The sequence below is a fragment of the Ahaetulla prasina genome, chromosome 1 (genome assembly GCF_028640845.1).
Source record: "Ahaetulla prasina isolate Xishuangbanna chromosome 1, ASM2864084v1, whole genome shotgun sequence".
Classification (NCBI taxonomy): Eukaryota; Metazoa; Chordata; class Lepidosauria; order Squamata; family Colubridae; genus Ahaetulla; species Ahaetulla prasina.
This window is the reverse complement of record NC_080539.1, coordinates 298,143,570-298,163,697: the sequence shown is the minus strand read 5'-3', so window position 1 is coordinate 298,163,697 and position 20,128 is coordinate 298,143,570.

Below are 20,128 nucleotides of genomic sequence, written 5' to 3'. Positions count from 1 at the left end.
AATGGGCCAATTGTTTCCTTGACTTTTTTCTTGTTTTTAACATGTTGGAAGAAGCTCTTTTTGTTATTTTTTACTTTTGTCGCTAGCCTTTGTTCATTGTGAGCCTTAGCTTTCCTTACTTCATCTTTACAGGCTCGGGCTATTTGCTGATATTCTGTCTTAGTTATTTGCCCCTCTTTCCACTTTTTATACTTGTCCTTTTTGTCTTTCAATTTGTCAGATGCATCCATGCTGGTTTCTTTATGCATCCATGCTGGTTTCTTTTGAGATTTATTATTTTTCTTCTTCATTGGTATTGTGCTAGACTGGGCTTTTATAATCTCACTTTTCAAAATTTCCCAAGCTTCTTGAGTTGTTTTCCCCTTGAGGATTCTCATCCATGGAGTCCTTCTCAAGCTCTCTCTAAGTTTATTGAAAGTAGCTCTCTTAAAGTCTAAGACTCTAGTTTGACTTTGTTCTACTACTTGTGTTTGCATAATGTTGAATTCCAGTATTGTGTGATCACTTGCCCCCAAGATTCATGTAGCTTCAACACCTTCTATAATTTCATCTCTGTCAGTGAGAATTAAGTCCAATATGGCTGATCCCCTTTTTCCCTTCTCTACTTTTTGGGAAATGAAGTTGTCTGCTAGGTTTGTTAGAAACCTGTTGGATTTTCCACTTGGTGCAGAGTTTGTCTCCCAGTTGATGTCAGGGTAGTTAAAATCCCCCATTACTACTGTGATGTGCTTCCTACATACCTTAGTTAGCTGACTAGCAAAAAGTTCATCTACTTCCTCTGTTTGGTTGGGTGGCCTATAGTATAGACCTATGGCAATATCATTTCCCCCCCCTTTAATATTGACCCAAATGCATTCAAGATAATTTTCATCATTGTTGTGCTCTATTTCTGTAGAGATGTAGTTATTTCTTATATATAGTGCAACTCCACCTCCTCTTTTATTTGGTCTATTTCTTTTAAATAATTTATATCCCTCTAGCTGTATGTTCCATTTGTCGGTTTCAACTCACCAAGTTTCCGTAATGGCAACAATATCATATCTGCCCTCATTTATTTGAATTTCTAATTCACCCTGTTTATTCCTCATTCTCTGTGCATTGGTGTATAGACATTTGAGTCTATTTTGATTGACCTTGTGTTTACTGTCTACATAACCTGTGTTGTGCCTGACTACCCCTACTTTCTTGCCACCAATTTGACTAGTGCATATGGTATGGCACTCACTATTAAATGCTTGGTTTTGCTTGATAGCAGGGCTGATAATCTTACCCACACAGACATCTGTATTACATGCACTGATAACCCTATTAATTTTGGATTGCTGGGGACAGAAATTTTCTGTATCAATTAATTCTCTGTCCCCACTGTTCAGTTTAAATGTTTATCCAGAAAATCTGTGAATGTATTGCTAATTAACTCAGTCCCTTTCTTTGATGGATGCAATCCATCTCTTTTGTACAGTTTTTCATTGGACCAGTTGCAGACATCATGACTAATAAAACCAAAGCCTTCCCTTTTACACCACATATCATCACACTACCTTTATTCTAAGGCTATAGTAACAGAATCTTGCAAATCTGAAGGCACATCCTTCTTCCTTTGCCTTTACTTTCCAGGAACCAGGGAGGATCTTTTCTGAGTCATTTTCCACATCTTCTATTCCTTCTTTGGGCTGAAATGTCACTTACCTGACCTTTGCCATGGCTGTGGCTCTTCCTCCTCCTGTCTGTCAAGGATATTCCCACAGATCATTACAACAGTCAATGATGTGTTGTTGGCAAGTCTTACACCAGGAAAAGAGAAAAAGCACTATTTGAAAATGAGAATAACACATGACTAATGTAAACTAGGGTGGATTGTCAAAAATGAAATAAAAAGTGAAATGGACTCTTATCAAGATAAGGTCAAAAAGGGATTAGAATCACCTATGACTCTCAGAAACAACAAGGGTTAGTAGGTTTGTGCACAAACAAAAAAGAAGAGAAAATTGCTATATTTTCTATGTCATTAATCTATGCTGTTCTCTCTCTTCTCTTGAAAAAAAAATCTGTGAACAGCTTTATATAGGGTGGGAAGGTACAGAAAGAAGGTTTTGGGCAATGACAGCCTGATGAAAATTTAATGTTGGTGCTAAAGTAACTATCAGCGGAAAATTCATTACTATACATTTATATTTGTAAATATGTGAATTGAGAAAGGACTACCACAGGAGTTCCCAACCCCTGGTCTGCAGCCCACTACTCAGCCATGAGCCATTTAAAACCTGGCCGTGGAAGCGAGTGTGTGAGTACGCATACCCTCCATTTGTGTGAGAGTTGGGTGCATGTGCCTGCTATTCATGCAAATGGAGCTGCATGCATGCTCTTGCCAGCCGCTTGCGGGCAAAAGCCATATCCTCTCTCCCCCGCCTGCTGGTATGCAAAGCTGGAAAGGTTGGGGAACTCTGGACCAGCGGTCACCAACTGGTGGTCTGTGGACCACCGGTGGTCCATGAGAAAATTTTGGTGGTCCGCAGAAAAATTATTTGCATTTTCTATATTGCACTAAATCAGGGATCCTAAAAATATGGCCTCTGGGACAGATATGTGCAACATTGTGTTGCTGCAGAGAGTCTTCCCCTTCAGGGTCTTCTTGTGTGGGTCAGAGAGGGACAGAAATTCCAACTTGGGGTCTGCTTCAGCCTCCTGGTGTGGGGCTTTGGGCAATGGCTGGAGGGAAGTGCCACTGGTGGTGAAGAGATGGAGGACCTTGTTTCAGTGGGACTGCATCATGGCCTGGAACTGGCTGACCATCTCAGCCTGTTGAGCCTCCATGCGCCTGTCCCTGGCTTTGCACTCCCTCAGATCTTCCCTCTGCTTGGAAACCCTATGCTCGTAGTCCTCAATGAGGTGCTTCTACTGAGCCTTCTTCTCCATCAGATCCAATTTGAACTGAGCTGTTTTGCCAACTCTTTCTTGTGCCAGCTGCTTAGCTCCAACAAGTGCTTCCTGTTGGGGCCCTAAGGATCCCTGACAGGGAGGCGAGGAGTGGCTGGGAGAAGAGGGGTGAGTACAGGCTGGCGAGGCGCCCCTTGACATGAGTGATATCAAGTTGGCCATGCCCACGCAGTCACATGACCACCTAGCTACACCCACCCATCCAGTCATAAGGCAGATCATATTAGTGGTCCGCGGGATTTAAAAATATGAATTTAGTGGTCCCTGAGGTCCGAAAGGTTGGTGACCCCTGCTCTGGACAACCATATTTGGGCTGTAAGGAGATGCAGAAAGTACTAGCTCTATGCTGCCATTTATAGATCATCTGCATTACTGCAATCTGTATCTAACAGCTCTAGATTCAGGATTTCCAAATTTTTGGCATTTTGCCTACATTTCTTTTCTTCTTTGTAGAAACCTTCTTGCCTCCCTACGTGAATGTCTATTAAATTTGTTCCTCATTTTACACGTCAGACCTTCACATCCTTATTTCCAGCAATCAGTCTCCAAACAACCCATCAGCTCAGCCAGCCCTGAACTTCCCACTGCATGTCCACTAATCTTTCTGGCATACCTGCCATCCTTGGCATCGCCTCCCCCTCCCCACCTCATCAGCCTGCCATTCACCACTGATTTTCCATGACTGTTAGATCTTCATATGAATATTAGTGTGTTTTTAGTATGATTATTTAATTAAAAAAACCTATCCTTGTAATCTCTTAAAATGCCTCTCCCGGGAGGAAAACAGCGTCAATTTGAAGCCACCGTTGAAGAAAAGCCACATTTTCCATCCTTAAAATGATAACCCCATGCGAGATTGGCAGGATCAAGAGGTTCAGCAGATTATTGTTGGATGACATTATAAAATTATAAAATATAAAATATAATTTTATAATTTTATAATAATTATAAAATTATGACATTATAAAATTATATCAATTGTGTTGTAAATGTTGTACCTTGATGAACGTATCTTTTCTTTTATGTACACTGAGAGCATATGCACCAAGACAAATTCCTTGTGTGTCCAATCACACTTGGCCAATAAAAATTCTATTCTATTCTATTCTAAAAGTGCCTCGGTCAATTGCAGCTGGAGGAGACCTTGCTCAACTTTATCCGGTTTGAGAGGAGGCAGCTGTACCTTTTCTCCTGTTTCTGGCCAGAAATTTGGCAGCCAGAGCATGCCTGGTCTTTGCTCTTTTCATTTTATTAGGCCAGCAGTAGATGCTGTTATGCCGCCATTGCAGTTCATTGCTTTGAGCGATATATTTCTACCAAGGATGGTTCAGGCATTATTTATAGCAGGCTTGGGCAACTTTTTGTGACTGCCAGCAGCACTTTGTAACGAGAGCTATGGGAGCCCAGCAATGATGCAAAAGCATTGCAGGAAAGGACAGGGGCCAGAATGTTAGGCTTTCCCCCCCATTTTTGAATTTTTTAAAAAATAATAAAACAGTCATGTTACTGCTGCTGGAGACGAAGTACATTTATTTTATTTATAACATTTGCAGTTCTAGTTGTTTTCAGTTTGGCAGAACATTGAGTGAAAACCAAGTTGCTGTTATTAGGGGAGTATTCTGCCAAATTTTGGTGGCATGATGGATGTTTGGGTCTGCAGAAATGGGGCTCGATTACTAATTGATGAATATTCAATATGCAAGGTGATATAGAGTCATGGCAAGAACTTTCACCCTATGTGACACATAGGTTCCCCCCAGTTGTTCATACTTACTATATAACGAGTGTTGCATGTTAAGTGGGCAGCCAAACAAATTGAAATGCAAGAAAATTTTTGAAGTAGATTTGTACATAGAGCTGTACAAAGCTCTTCAGGCATTTATAGACAAGGTTAGGACATATTTGTGGCTTCAGGGCTATTTGTATGTTACCGTCCTAGGTGCCAATCAAAGTCATGGCTGATTAAGGATAACACCTTATATGCAAACTGACCTTAGGTTTTATGTAAATAGATGATCTTATTCTGTTATTTTGCTGATGTGCTAGTGTTTCTGTGTGTTTGGATAGCTTTTGTAAGTGACTAGGTAAATGTACAAAAAACAAAAAATGGTATCCTTACTTCTACCAATATATCCTTATATTATTTGTCACTATTTACGATTTGATTTGATTTGTACAATAATCTCTATAAATTAAAACAATGACAGTAAAAAACAACAACCCCATAACATCAAATGCAGAATACAGAGTGCCACAAATAATCACAGAGTGCACAAAACACAAGAAATAAAATTTAACTTACCTTCTGGATTCAGTACAGGTTGAGCTACGACTACAACTGGGCCCCAAAGTTATGTTGTTGAATGAGAAATTTGTTAAGTGAGCTTGTCTCATTTCACGACTTTTCTTGCCACATTTGTGCAGTGAATCGGTGCAGTTAAGTGAGTAACACAGTTGTTAAGTGAATCTGGCTTCCCCATTGACTTTGCTTGTCGGAAGGTTTATTTATTTATTTAATTTTTATACCGCCCTTCTCCCAAAGGACTCTGTCGTGTCCCACTCCTCCGCTGACGGCCGGGTCAGGGAAATCCGAATCAGGCTTGCTCTGCAGCTCTGCCAAAGTCCTAGCAAAGTCCTCAGGGCAGGCAGGAGACCAGAAAGTGACTTCAGCAAGATAAGTTCGACTTTGCCTGACTCAGAGAATGCCAGAAAGCAGGTCCTTTATATAGGCCATGGGGTGTGGATCCATGACTCAGCACTTATCCAGGCCTGCCCCTCCCTTCCTTCTGTTGCCTCCGTCTATCAAGTCTTCTGACGCGAGGGTCACTCCAGTCTGCAGCTGTTGGCAATTGACCTCCCTCAGGCTCACATGCTGTGGAGGAGGGGGAGGGGTCTAGGTGCTCCGTTTGCCTGGGCATGGAGCCAGAGCTGGGGGCTGGAGGTACTTCTCCCTCCTCAGCCTGTCTGGGCATGGAGCCAGGGCTGGGGCTGGGAGGCATACTAGGACGTTCCTCCGTGTTCGGAAGCAGATAAGAAGGCCCCGGCTGCGGTGAAATCGGACGAGACACAACAGACTCAGGGCGGTTTACAGCCAACATAAGAACAATTTTATAAATAGATTTAAAAAACATTTTAAAAATCTTATTCAGTTTGGCTAACCCCATTTAAAACTATAATAAAAATGATAAAAAACCCCAATTAAAAACCTAAATGTATTAGGCCAGCCCTGTGCGGTAGAACAGAAAGGTCTTGAGTTCACGGCAAAAGGTCTGGAGGTCGGGGAGTAATCGTAACCCCAGAGGAAGCTCGTTCCAGAGGGTAGGTGCTCCCACAGAGAAGGTTCTCCCCCTGGGGGTCGCCAGCCGGCATTGTTTGGCTGACGGCACCCTGAGGAGTCCCTCTCTGTGTGAGCGCACAGGTCGGTGGGAGGCTATCGGTGGCAGCAGGTGGTCCTGTAAATAACCCGGTCCTGTGCCATGGAGCACTTTAAAGGTGGTAACCAACACCTTGAATTGCACCCGGAAGACCACCGGCAACCAGTGCAACTTGCGCAAGAGAGGTGTTATATGGGAGCCACGAGTAGTTCTCTCTATCACCCGCGCAGCTGCATTCTGGACCAGTTGGAGCCTCCGGGTGCTCTTCAAGGGGAGCCCCATGTAGAGACCATTACAGTAGTCCAGATGGGAGGTGACGAGGGCATGAGTGACCGTGCATAGGGAATCCCGGTCTATGAAGGGGCGCAAGTGGCGTATCAGGCGCACCTGATAAAAAGTTCCCCTGGTGACGGCCGTCATGTGTTCTTCTAATGACAGCCGAGCATCCAGGAGAACGCCCAAGTTGCGAACCCTCTCCACAGGGGCCAATGACTCGGCTCCAACAGTCAGTGATGGAACTAGCTGGCTGTACTGGGATGCCGGCATCCACAGCCACTCAGTCTTGGAGGGATTGAGCCGAAGCCTGTTCCTCCCCATCCAGACCTGCACGGCCTCCAGACACCGGGACATCACTTCAACGGCCTTGTTGGGGTGGTCAGGGGTGGAAATGTACAGCTGAGTATCATCAGTGTACTGGTGATATGGCATCCCAAAACCATGGATGATCTCACCCAGCGGCTTCATATAGATGTTGAACAGGAGAGGCGAGAGAACCGACCCCTGCGGCACCCCACATGTGAGGTGCCTCGCGACCGATCTCTGCCCCCCTGCCAACACCGTCTGCGTCTGGTCAGAGAGATAGGAGGAGAACCACCGAAAAACGGTGCCCCCCCACTCCCAATCTCTCCAGCCGTCGCAGCAGATACCATTGTCGATGGTATCAAAAGCCGCTGAAAGATCTAAGAGGACCAGGACAGAAGAACAATCCCTATCCCGAGCCCTCCAGAGATCATCCACCAATGTGACCAAGGCCGTCTCCGTGCTGTACCCAGGTCGGAAGCCAGACTGGAATGGGTCTAGATAGACAGTTTCATCCAGGTACTGAGGAAGCTGTCATGCCACCACACTCTCAACAACCTTCGCCACAAAACGAAGGTTAGAGACAGGATGATAGTTCGATAAAATAGCTGGATCCAGGGAAGGCTTCTTGAGAAGGGGCCTCACCACCTCCTCTTTCAAAGAAGCATTAACAATTCCCTGTAGCCAGCCTCGTGTAACCTCCTGTGTGGCCAGTACCAACCAGGAGGGACACGGGTCCAACAAACATGTGGTCGCATTTAGCCTCCCCAGTATCCTGTCCATGTCCTCGGGAGTCACAGAGTCAAACTCATCCCAGATAACCTCACCAAGAACAGCCTCCGTCATCCCACCTGAATCTACCCAATCGGAGTCCAGCCCATCCCGAATCTGAGCAATTTTATCATGCAGATATTGTCCAAAATCCTCAGCACGACCCTGCAAGGGGTCATCCCAAGCTCCCTGATGAGGTAGGGAGCGGGTCACCCTAAACAGGGCGGCTGGGCAATTATCTGCCGATGCAATAAGAGTGGAAAAATACTCATGTTTTGCCACTCTTATTGCCACTAGATAGGTCTGAATATGAGACCAAACTAGTGTTCAATCAGATTCAGAACGGCTAGCCCTCCAATCACTCTCTAGGCATCTTTTCCAGCGTTTCATCTCTCTGAGCTCCTCGGAATACCAAGGAGCTGGTCGGGATCGACGCCGGGTCAGAGGCCGCAAAGGCACGACTCGGTCCAAAGCCCCAGTCGCCGCCCTTTCCCAGGCTGCCAAAGGGGATGACACAACCCTGGGATACTGCAAATGTCATTAAGATGAGACAATTGTTAAGAATCCAAATGTAGATCGCATGACCTTGGGAATGCTGCAATGGTCATAAGTGTGAAAACTGGTCATAAGTCACTTTTTTCACTGCTATTGTAACTGGTCACTTTTTGTAGTACTGTTGTAGCTTTGAATAGTCACTAAACGAACTGTTGTAAGTCAAGGATTACCTATACAGAAATCAAATTGGCATAGATCGAATGATGCATGACATTTGTTGCACATTTTTAAATCTTTAGACCCAGGAATAGGGAACCAGAGCTCTTGAGAGTTTGCTGATACGTACAGTAACTCCAAGCATCCATTACTTATGCTGTTCGCTGGCATGTCTACAGTGACAGGAAGTTCAAGATTCTTTAACACCAGTTTATGAATTATTTTCAGGCATTTACTTTATAGCAAAAATAGACCTGTCCCCCAAATAATGTCCTAGATGAATTGGATACCCTAATTCTGTCTATTGTTTACTGAAATGCTGAAAGTAGATCTACTCAGCCTCCACATCTTTAGGCAGGAAGAATAAAACAAATGGTCTTACATTGTGTCAGCCCTGCAAGAACCCTACTCAGAAAACACACACCACAAGGACTATTGCAATTGCAATTCATTGGATTTCACCACTGAGCCATGGTGGCGCAGTGCTTAGAATGCAGTCTTGCAGGTTAACTCTGCCAACTGCCGGCTGTTCATTATTGACCAGCTCAAGGTTGACTCAGCCTTCCATCCTTCGAAGTCAGTAAAACATAGTCATGTTTGTCAACTTCAGCACTTTTAAGATTGTTGGGGGCAATATGCTGACTCTGTAAACCGCTTAGAGAGGGCTATAAAGCACTTTGAAGCACTATATAAATCTAAGTTATATAGCCATGATGGCGCAGTGGTTAGAATGCAGTACTTCTGTTGTCTGCCAGCTGCTTGCGGTTTGGCAGTTCAAGTCTCAAGGTTGACTCAACCTTCCATCCTTCTGAGGTCGGTAAAATGAGGACCCAGATTGTTGGGAGCAATATGCTGACTCTGTAAACCACTTAGAGAGGGCTGTAAAGCACGGTATCTAAGTCTAAATGCTATTGCTATTGCTAAGTGCTATTGCTATTGTTGTGGGGTATAATAACAGAAATGAGAAAGTCTTTTCCTTCTGATGCTACATAACAGTATTTTTCAAACTCAGCAACTTAGACTGCTGGCTGGGGAATTCTGGATGTTGATGTCCATGCGTTTTAAAGGTTCTGAGGTTGACAAACACTACTATCTTGAATCAAGGTGGGATTCTGCCGAGTTGTTTTTGGATGCTTTCTCCTGTCTTGGGACTGGTACAGTACTACTCAGGGTTCTTCTATTTCTTTGTCAAAGTTACCTTTGCACTCCTTTATACTTTGGTTAGATTGGATTGGATTGGATTGAATTACACATGGATTGATAGTGCAGCTTTATGCTGTACAAGTGAGGCTGCATTTGGGATACTGCACCACAATACCAAAAAAGGTTCTAAGTCCCTAGAAAGAGTGCAAAGAAGAGGGACAAATATGAAAAGGGATCCAGCCTAACCAAGAGAAGAGTTAGGGGTGACATGAGAATTATCTTCCAGTGCTTGAAGGGCTGTCACAAAGGAGAAGTGGTTGTCTTATTCTCCAAAGTACATGTGGGTAGAACAAGAAGCCGTAATAGCTCAGGCTGTTAGAAGCCTGTTATTAGAACACAGCAGCCTGCAATTACTGCAGGTTCAAGCCCGGCCCGAGGTTGACTCAGCCTTCCATCCTTTATAAGGTAGGTAAAATGAGGACCCAGATTGTTGTGGGGGGCAATAAGTTGACTTTGTAAAATATACAAATAGAATGAGACTATTGCCTTATACACTGTAAGCCGCCCTGAGTCTTCGGAGAAGGGCGGGATATAAATGTAAATTTAAAAAAAAAAAAGAAGAAGCAATGGGGGAAAGCTCATTAAAAAGAGATCCAACCTGGAACTAAGGAGAAATTTCCTGACAATGAGAACAATTAAACAATGGAACCACTGACATCCTGGAGTTGTGGTTGCTCCATCAATGAAGATTTTCGAGAGACGATTGGACAACCATTTGTCCAGGATGGTATAAAATCTCATGCCTTGGGCAGGAGGTTGGACTAGAAGACCTTAAGTCCCTTCCAGTCCTATGTTTCTATGATTTCTATGATTGAATGCAAGTAGATCTCTCCAAGGGATCCTGGGCTTCACTGAAGCCGTTTTCTGGGCAGTATTGATTACTGTATTCAAGTCTAAGTGATTACACTTATGACTTTCCTTCAGACACCTTCTCTAAACACATGGAATCTGAAGAAAGATAGAATTACTGTATTTTTCGGAGTATAAGACGCACCAGAGTATAAGACATACCTTAGTTTTTGGGGAGGAAAATAAGAAAAAAAAGCTGATTGGCAGGCGATTGGCGTCCCAGAATACCCCCAAATCAGCTGTTCCCAGTAGTGAATTCTAGCAACAGGTTCCTAGTTGAGAACTCTGTGCCTTGCTTTTTTTTTGCTTTTTTTCTGCCTCTAAAACTCTGTTTCAGAAAAAACTTTTTTTCTGCCTCTGAAAGCCTCTGAAACTCTGTCTGGGAGCTTCTTTTCTGAAGCTCTGTTTGGGGCTTTTTTTCTGAAGCTCCGTTTCTGATGCCTTTTTCAGCCTCTGAAACCTTTGTTTGAGAAGCTGGGCAGGGCTACATTCAGAGTATAAGACACCCAGATTTTCACCCTCTTTTGGGTGGGGGGGAAAGGTATACTACGAAAAAGGTATACTGTTGGTGTTGGTCACACTTGCTGAATTTTCTTCATGCCCTTAAAGTCTCTAGATACAGACCAGGCTGACTCCAAAAGACATGCCTCCCTTTTTTTGGGCTATGTGTTTATTCTGATTTTTTCCCCACTTTGGGTTTTCTATCTAATCAGGTAATTACCTCAACAGGAATATTATAATTTACATTACTAAATTTAAAGTACCTAATTGCCTTAGGTATAATTACTTAAAAAGAAAACATTTTGTGTTAGAAGCCAGAGAGGGCATACTTTTTAGTTTTCCTATTAATGGGGATTATGTGATTAGTTGCGCATACTATGTTGCAATAATTTTGGCATTCATCACTAAACCTAAACCTAATGATTTAGGTTTAGCAATATCCTTTTCCATCTTATTTTGGAAAGTGGTATTGCCAGCTAGTTGAAGACAGGAATGTGTTTTCAAGAGTGATAAATAGTGGTGGGTTTCAAATTTTTTTACTACCGGTTCTGTGGGTGTGGCTTGGTGGGCATGGCAGGGAAAAGATACTGCAAAATCCCCATTCCCTCCCGATCAGTTGGGACTCGGGAGGCAGAGAATAGATGGGGGCGGGGCCAGTCAGAATTCTTACTACTGGTTCTCCGAACTACTCAAAATTTCCACTACCGGTTCTCCAGAACTGGTCAGAACCTGCTGAAACCTACCTCTGGTGATAAAGTAGCTGTCATGTCCCACTCCCACTCTGACGCACGAGTCAAGGAAATCCGTAACAGACTTGGCAACGAAGCCTTTGCAGCTTGCCAAGTTCCTTCGAGGTTTATCAGGGCAGGCAGGAGTCCAAGTTGTGACTTCAGCGATAGAGTCTGATATCAGCAAACTAGCTAAGACTTTGCTTGACTCAAGGTTGGAATGCCAAAAGCAGGTCCTTTATATAGGCTGTGGGGTGTGGCTCCATGACTCAGCATTTATCCAGGCCTGCCCCACCCCTCCTTCTGCTGGTGTAGCCTCTCAGATCTCCAGAAGCGAGGGTCCTCCTACCCTGAATTGTCTTCAGCTGGATCTGCTGTCAGTAATTTCAGCACCTGGCTGGCTTCCTGCTCACACGCTGTATGAGTGAAATTTATCGGGCTTGTCCGTTCACTCCTGGAATCCTCTCCGGGCATGGGGCCAGGGCCGGGGGCTGGAGGCATGACAGGCCGTTCATCTTCATTATCAGACTCGGAGTCTGATAACAGGCCTGGTTGGAGATGGGAGGGGCCCGGTTGAGGAGAGGAGGGAGGACGAGTCACAACAGTAGCCTTTGCAGCTTTCATGTGTGTACAGGTAGTCCCAGGGGTGAAATGTAAAATTTGTTACTACCGGTTCTGTGGGCTTGGCTTGGTGGGGGGTAATGTGTCTGTGTGGGCATGGCCAACTTTTTTTTTTTACTTTTAAAAGCATTTTTTCTACAACCTCTTTGGCTAAAAAATGCTTTTAAAAGCCTGTGATGATCAGGCAACTCAGCTGGGATCGCCAGAGGAAGAAAAGCTTTTAAAGGGTTCTCATGATCCCAGCTGAGTTGCCTGATCACCAGAACCTTTTAAAAACATTTTTTTATAACCTCTTCGGCTGAACAGGTTATAAAAAATGCTTTTAAAATGCTTCTGGCTATCAGGCAACTCAGCTGGGATCGTCAGAGGAGCCTTTTAAAAGCTTTTTTTACAACCTCTTTGGCCGAAGAGGTTGTAGAAAAAATGTTTTTAAAGGTTCTGACGATCCCAGCTGAGCCACGCAATCATCAGAGGCTTTTTTTTAACTTTTAAAAGCGTTTTTTCGGTGGAAGAAAAATGTTTTTAAAAGTTAAAAAAACCCTTCTGATGAGTGCACGGCTCAGCTGGGGCAGGGGGCGGGGCAGGGATTTTTGCTACCAGTTCTCCGAACCACCCACCACCATTGCTACCAGATTGGGCAATCCGGTCTGAACCGGGAGCATTTCACCCCTGGGTAGTCCTCAACTTAGAACAGTTAGTTTAGTGACTGCCCAAAGTTACAACAGAACTGAAAAAAAATGACTTAAGACCATTTTTTCACACATATGACTATTGCAGCCTCCCCATGGTCATGTGATTTACATCCAGATGCTTGACAGCTGATTCACACTTATGATGGTTGCAGTGTCCCTGGATCACCATTTGCGACCTTCTGACAAACAAAGTCAATGGGCAAGCCAGATTCACTTAACAACCGTGTTGCTAACTTAACAACTGCAATGATTAACAAATGTGGAAAGAAAAGTCACAACATGGGGCAAAACTTGCTTAACAAATTTCACACTTAGCAACACAAATTTGGGACTCAACTGTGGTAGTAAATAATGGACTACCTGTATCAACCAGTAATATATCTTAATATTAATGCACAAATCTGTTTTGATTTTTGTTACTTCTTCTCAGTATTACATCATATTTTCTCTCCCCCCCCTTCTCTCTCCCTCCCTCCCTCCATGTGTGTGCGCGAGAGAGAGAAAGAGAGAGACTGACTGAATAGCTTTTTACACTTTGGCAGCTGATCTCCAATTATTAATGAGCTTAAATATGCAGTTTTGAGGATAAAATTGGGCTTCTTGTGGGAAGAGGCTTGTTACCCGTTGAGCTCTAGAGTTTTCTTCTACTCTTTTTTTCATGCTTCACTGAAGTGTATTTAGCAGCTTCGGATTGGATTGTTGATGGTCTCAATGCAGCATTCTGAATATATTAGCTTGATTTCAGGCAGAGCTGCCCATATCAGAGACGAGAGTCCTACTCCCTCTAGTGCAGCAAATGTGCATCCAGGAGACTCTCTTTGTTCCCCTGTTTAAACCAGACTCCTCTGTTGTTCAGTAATTATGCAGGAATAAAAATTAAAAAAATAAACATTAAAAACCATGGAATCAAAAGTAAATCTAAAACCAAAATGTGTAGCGTTAAAATCCCCCACAGGCACTTTTCCTGTTATTTTACCAGATAGTCTAGTGAATGAAGTATTAAAAGTCTCTGAATAAATACAGAAGCTGTGATCAAATATGTATTTTATCAGGAAGTCCGCATTTAGGCTTCAACATTAGCTTGTCAATTCTTTTCATTCTCTGTAAAGTGAGGAAAAACCAACCAACCATGAATTGCCCTTTGGACGGAGTTGGAGTCCAATTCGTTCCAAAGGGCGATTCATGGTTCCCCCCCCCCCCGCTCCACTTTATAGAGACAAAAAAGAATTGACAAGCTATCGGTATCTTTTGCAATCTCAACAGGCAACAACAGATAATGTTACACACACAGAGAGAAATTGCTCTTGGAGATGCAAACCTGAACTACAAGTTCCATACAATGAAATCATTCACTAACATTTTATTTAATTATTTTTACCCCTGCCTACCTAATGAGCATTCAAGACAGCTGAGAATAGCAGCCTCTAGCAGCGGTCACCAACTGGTGGTCCGTGGACCACTGGTGGTCCGCAAGAAAATTTTGGTGGTCCGCAGAAAAATTATTTGCATTTTTAATATTACACTAAATCTGGGGTTCTTAAACTATAGCCCCTGGGCTGGATACATGCAATGAACATTTGAAAGAGAGACTCCCACTTTGAGGTCTTTTTGTGTGGGTCGAAGGGGGGCAGAAATTCCAACTTGAGGTCTGCTTTGGCCTCCTGGTGCAGGGCTTTGGGCGAAAGCTGAAGGGAAGTGCCGCTGGTGGCGAAGGGCCAGAGGACCAGTTCCAAGCATTATGGCCTGGAACTGGTACCTTCAGGTGCCTGTACCTGGCCTTGCACTCCCACAGGTCTTCCCTCTACTTGGAAAGCCTATGTTCATAGTCCTCAGTGAGGTGCTTCTGCAGAGCCTCCTTGGTCAGATCCAATTTGAACTGAGCTGTTTTGCCAACTTTCTCACGGTGGCTGTTTAGCTCCAACAGCTGCTTCCTGTTGGGGCCCTAAGGAGCCCGGGCGGGGAAGCGAGGAGTTGGCCATGCCCACCCAGTCACATGCCCACCTAGCTACACCCATTCAGCCGGTCATTAGGCAGATCATATTAGTAGTCCACAGGATTTAAAATTATGAATTTAGTGGTCCCTGAGGTCTGAAAGGTTGGTGACCCCCGGCCTATAGGAATAAAGTCCATCCTGGATGATTTCTCTTTCAGGACTTGGTCATATGAACCAGGATTTCAGATGGCATACAGGTAGTCCTTGACTTAACAACCACAATTCGGTCCAAACTTGGACATCTGTTAAGTAAGTTTTGCCCCATTTTACGACCTTTCTTGTCACATTTGTTAAGTGAGCCACTGCATTTATTAAGTTGTGAAGTGAATCTGGCTTCCTCATTCACTTTGCTTGTCAGAAGGTCGCAAAATGGGACCACATGACCCCGGGACACTGCGACCGTCATAAATATAAACCAGTTGCTACGCTTCTGAATTTTGATCATGTGACCCTGGGGATGCTGCAACAGTCATAAGTGTGAAAATCAGTCTTAATTCTCAGTGATGTTGTAACTTTGAATGGTCACTAAATGAACTGTTATGAGTCAAGAACTACCTGTAGTTTAGTTTGCCATGGGGAGGAAGTAGGGATGGAAACAGATTCAGGCACTCCTGCCAACTTAAGATAAGAAGGATGATCACTTCAGGTCTGAGGTCCAGAAGCAATTTCTTTTTCCCACAATGTAATTTACTGTTAGTTGCTGAGCCCCGATTGGGATTAGGGCTCCCACTATTTCCCGTAAAATGGAAAACTGAGCTGCATTACCAGGAATTCTGAGAGTTACCATCCCAACATGTAACTGAGCCCCTCATCTATGCTTTATTCACAAACATGTTCCCTTTTAGCTCTGCCATTTTGGTGTATATTGTTGCTAGAATTTCAGATTTAAGGGTAGCTGTCATGGCAGTGGCACTCCTTGTAGCCTTCTTTTTTGGAGTTTCCTTCACTACTATTTCTTGCTTAGCAAACACCTCGTTTAGAAACCATTTGCAGTGACAACACTGATGAAAAAGTAACTTTACAACCGGTTTCTAGCATTCACAGTCTTCACAGATTTGTAAAGGAAAGGAAAGCTGAAGTAAGATCATAAGTCCACTCACAATTTCACTTGGCAGCTATTTCATTTAATGACCGAATTGCTGATCCCAATTTTGTTTGCTAAATGAAGATTATTTTGTACTACTGGTTCTTTAACTTACTGTATCCATACCCAGTATAGAATTTTAATCTAAATAATCCAATAGAAAACCTGATAATTACCTTGGGGGGGAAGAAAGCAATTTTTAAAACCAAACAATAGTTTTATACTATGCAGAGCAATGGCCAATGTGAAGACAAAATCGAGACAATAACATCTGATAGGACAGATAGTACATATAGCTATGGTACCTACTAAAAATAAATAACCAATTTCCTCGGACTTGGAAAATAATGTTTGGTATCATTTCATGACTCAGTTAAAGCAAGAGTCTCCAACCCCTAGGCTGTGTCCCGCTACTGGGCTGTGTCCCACTTGAAACTGGGCCATGGGAGAAATAGGCAAGCATGAATGTGTGAAGCTCCACTAGAGTGAGCAGTGACCAAGCATGCACACATGCTTGAAGCTCCACTAGCATGAGCAGCGAGCAAGCACATGCACGTGCGCAAAGCTCCTCTCACGCAAGCAGAGGGCACTTTGCTTGTACACAAAGCTCTATTTACGCAAATGGAGCTTCTCACATGAACACAAGTGACCTGCACTCAAGCGGTCTCTGTTCATACGAGTGGAGCTTCGCATGTGAGTGCAAGCACTCTCCGCTCGTGCACATTCATGAGAGTGGAAGGCTTGCACGGTGCTCACACAAATGGAGCTGTACGTGTGCGCATGCGCCTTCCACTCACATGTCCTCCTGCTGGGCTGGACCACAAAGTTGCAAAGGTTGGGGACCGCTGAGTTAAAGGGTTCATTTGCATACCAGATGATTGCCTCAGCTTCTTGCAATCACTTGGACACCCTTTTTTGCTTTGAAAGATGGATTAACCTTTTCCATAATTAGGAAAACATTAAGTAGCAGCTGTGATTAGTTTAAAAAACCCTTTTGATTAGTAACAACAGAGAATTGCCTTTTGCAACTTGTAACTATAAAAATAATTTAGTGGAATTATTCTAGTGGATTTCCTAGGATAAGAGAGAACAGCACTATGCAGTATTAAATTAAAACAACTAAGTTTAGATTGTGGGTTGGTAAATCCAGGAAGAGGAAAGTAAAAGACTGGTCAATACTACGCAGTGCTGAAGAAAGAACAAGTAGTGAAAATTTCATTTAGACAAAAGGAGCAGAATGAGAAAATGTCATCAGCGCAGTATTTCTTATTTCTCAGGCCGCTTGTTTATCACAGTTCCAAGCACTGTGACGTCTTGTTTTATTGGATTCTTTTGCAAACAAGTCCAGGCCCAACACATGGTTGGCATCAAATGCCTGGCAGAGATTATTGCTGAGCCTTGATCTGAGCCTTCCTAGAAAAAAGATAAAGATATAGCAATGAGGGCCAGATACCTGAATCACAGCCATGTGAATTTTCCAAAATGTCTTGAAGCAATGTTCTTTCAAGACATTCTGGGAAATTGTCTTTTCTCCAAATGTGACTGTATTGCAATACAGTCGATACAATTGATGGAGATGTAGCTCCTGGTGGTGATGGTAAACATGCCAGTGTGGTGAAAGTCTTTTCAAAAAGACTTTCTACTAGATCCATATCAACTTGGTTATAAGAGTTAACTCTCAACATTCGTTATTAATTTCAATGAAAACTCTATTTCATTGTTCATCTCATGGAATCTTGCTCACTTGGCTTATAGGCTATATCCTCTGAAGAGTGGTTAAACAAAGTGGATATGTTTAGCCAAAGGTTAAAGGAGACATGATAGCAGTGTTCCAGTATTTGAAGGACTGTAACTGGAAGACAGGGTAGTTTTTTTTTCTACATAGCTCTCAAGGGTAGGGCAAGAACCAGCGAATAGAAACTCTACAGAGGGAGATCAATGAAATAAGGAAGAGTTTCCAAACCATGAGAGCTATTAACCAGTGGAACAATCTGTCTCTTGGAGTCATGATGCTCCATCATTCATTAGACCAGGGGTCTCCAACCTTGGCAACTTTAAGACTTGTGGACTTCAACTTCCAGAGTTCCTCAGCCAGCAAAGCTAGCAAAGTTGCTAGCAAAGCTGGCTGAGGAACTCTGGGAGTTGAAGTCCACAAGTCTTAAAGTTGCCAAGGTTGGAGACCCCTGCGTTAGACAACCATTTACCTGAATGAATATGTTTTTCATTTTTGTTTTGGCATGTTTTTGTTTTTGTATTTCTTTGCTGTAATAAATTGAATTTGAACTGATTCCTGCACTGGGCATGGGGTTGAACCAAAAGAACTCAAGGTCAATTCCAACTTAAGTTTCTGTGATTAAGATTCAGAAGAAACTTATAGGATGAAACATTGGCAAAACTCAGCAAGATTAATTTCAAAACAGATGAATGAAAAGTCTTGTATTCAGGTGGAAAAAATCAAATAGGATGGGGAGAACAATATTTGACAGTAATACTTATGAAAAGGATAAGTGTGATGCAGCTCTAAAAACATCAAATACAATTCTAGGCTGCATCAGTAGTACTATAATGTAAACATTTTGTTAGTTGCTACATTATATGCCCATGCACTAGCATTTCATTTTAGGAAGGAATGAACAAATTAGAATATTTCCAGAGAACAATGAACAAGACCATATAGGGTATGGAGAAAAATACTTATGAAGAATGGTTGGAGGTGTTGGTGTTGGGTGCGTTTAACTTAGAGAATAGAAGATTGATATGAGACATAATAACTGAATTCCAGTATCTCTCATACAAAATGAATTGTTCAGAATTGCTCTATAAGACAGCACAAGAAGCAATGCATTTGAAATTAAAGAAGGAGATTTGGGTTGGACCCCAGAAACAAACTAACAAACCCTAATAGTAAGAGCAATTCAACAATAGGACAGATGTGCCCTGGGAGATGGTAGATTCTCTTTTGCTGGAGATGTTTGAACAGAGTCCGTTAGTGATCCTGTAGCATTAGATTGCAGGCTAGATGATTCCCACAGATGCTTCCAACCCACACTCATTCTATGAGTGTGAGATGGATAAATCTGTCCCCTTAGTTTTTCCCATCTTAAAATAAATTTTGTTCTATTTATCAATGTCTTTTTCAAAAAGAACATGCATGCAATATACATTTTTGCAAGCAATTCCTTTAATTAATTCCTTTAATAATAAGTAGTGTAGTAGTAGTTTATTTATTAATAAATAAATAAGTAGTGTATGTTAAATATAACATAATTATATATAATATATTGTATGTACAATATAAGATTATATATATATAAAATTTATAAAGTTACATATATATATATATATATATATATATATATATATATATATATATATATATATATATATATATATAAAGTTGCCATTCATTGCAACTTTTGCAGCGTCCTTTTATGTGATATGAAGCACTGGGAAATCCAAGTATTTTAAAGAACTAACCAATATAGAAAGTTGACATCTGTTTCATTCCCGAACAGCCTGAACCTTTTAGCTGAGAGGCAGAGAAACCATATATATCCTGTTCAATTGTAGCTGACCTGTGGCAAGAAGGCTGACCCAGAATTTTAAAAGAATAAATCAATAGCTTTTTAAAAATGATGCAGTCCATCAAGCCTTAGCAATGTTCTCAGGGAACTCCTGAGAATTTCCAAAAATAAACAAAAAATGCAGTTAACTGTCAGGTTTTCATTAAAGAGAAACTAAACTGAAGAGGAAAACAATTGTCCTAGATTTCCAAAAGGACAGGAATTAAAATAACTTCAGTAACTTGTGGCACAGCCTTTCCCTAAGGACATCTGTTCCTCCTACCAGGTCAGAAATTGTGGGCACACTCCTAGTCCCATCCCCTAAATATTGCCAACTTATGGGATCTAGGAGCATGTTGTTTCTGTGGCAGGCCCACAGAAGTTCAGCAATCTCCATCCTTCTAGCTTTCCGTAAAAGCACTGAAGACCTGGCTTTCCCCCCAAGCCCTGGGGGAAGATAAGATGAGGTGACTGCATATAGGAAGTTTGACTTAGTGCGAGTTTTTGGTTTTAATATGTTCA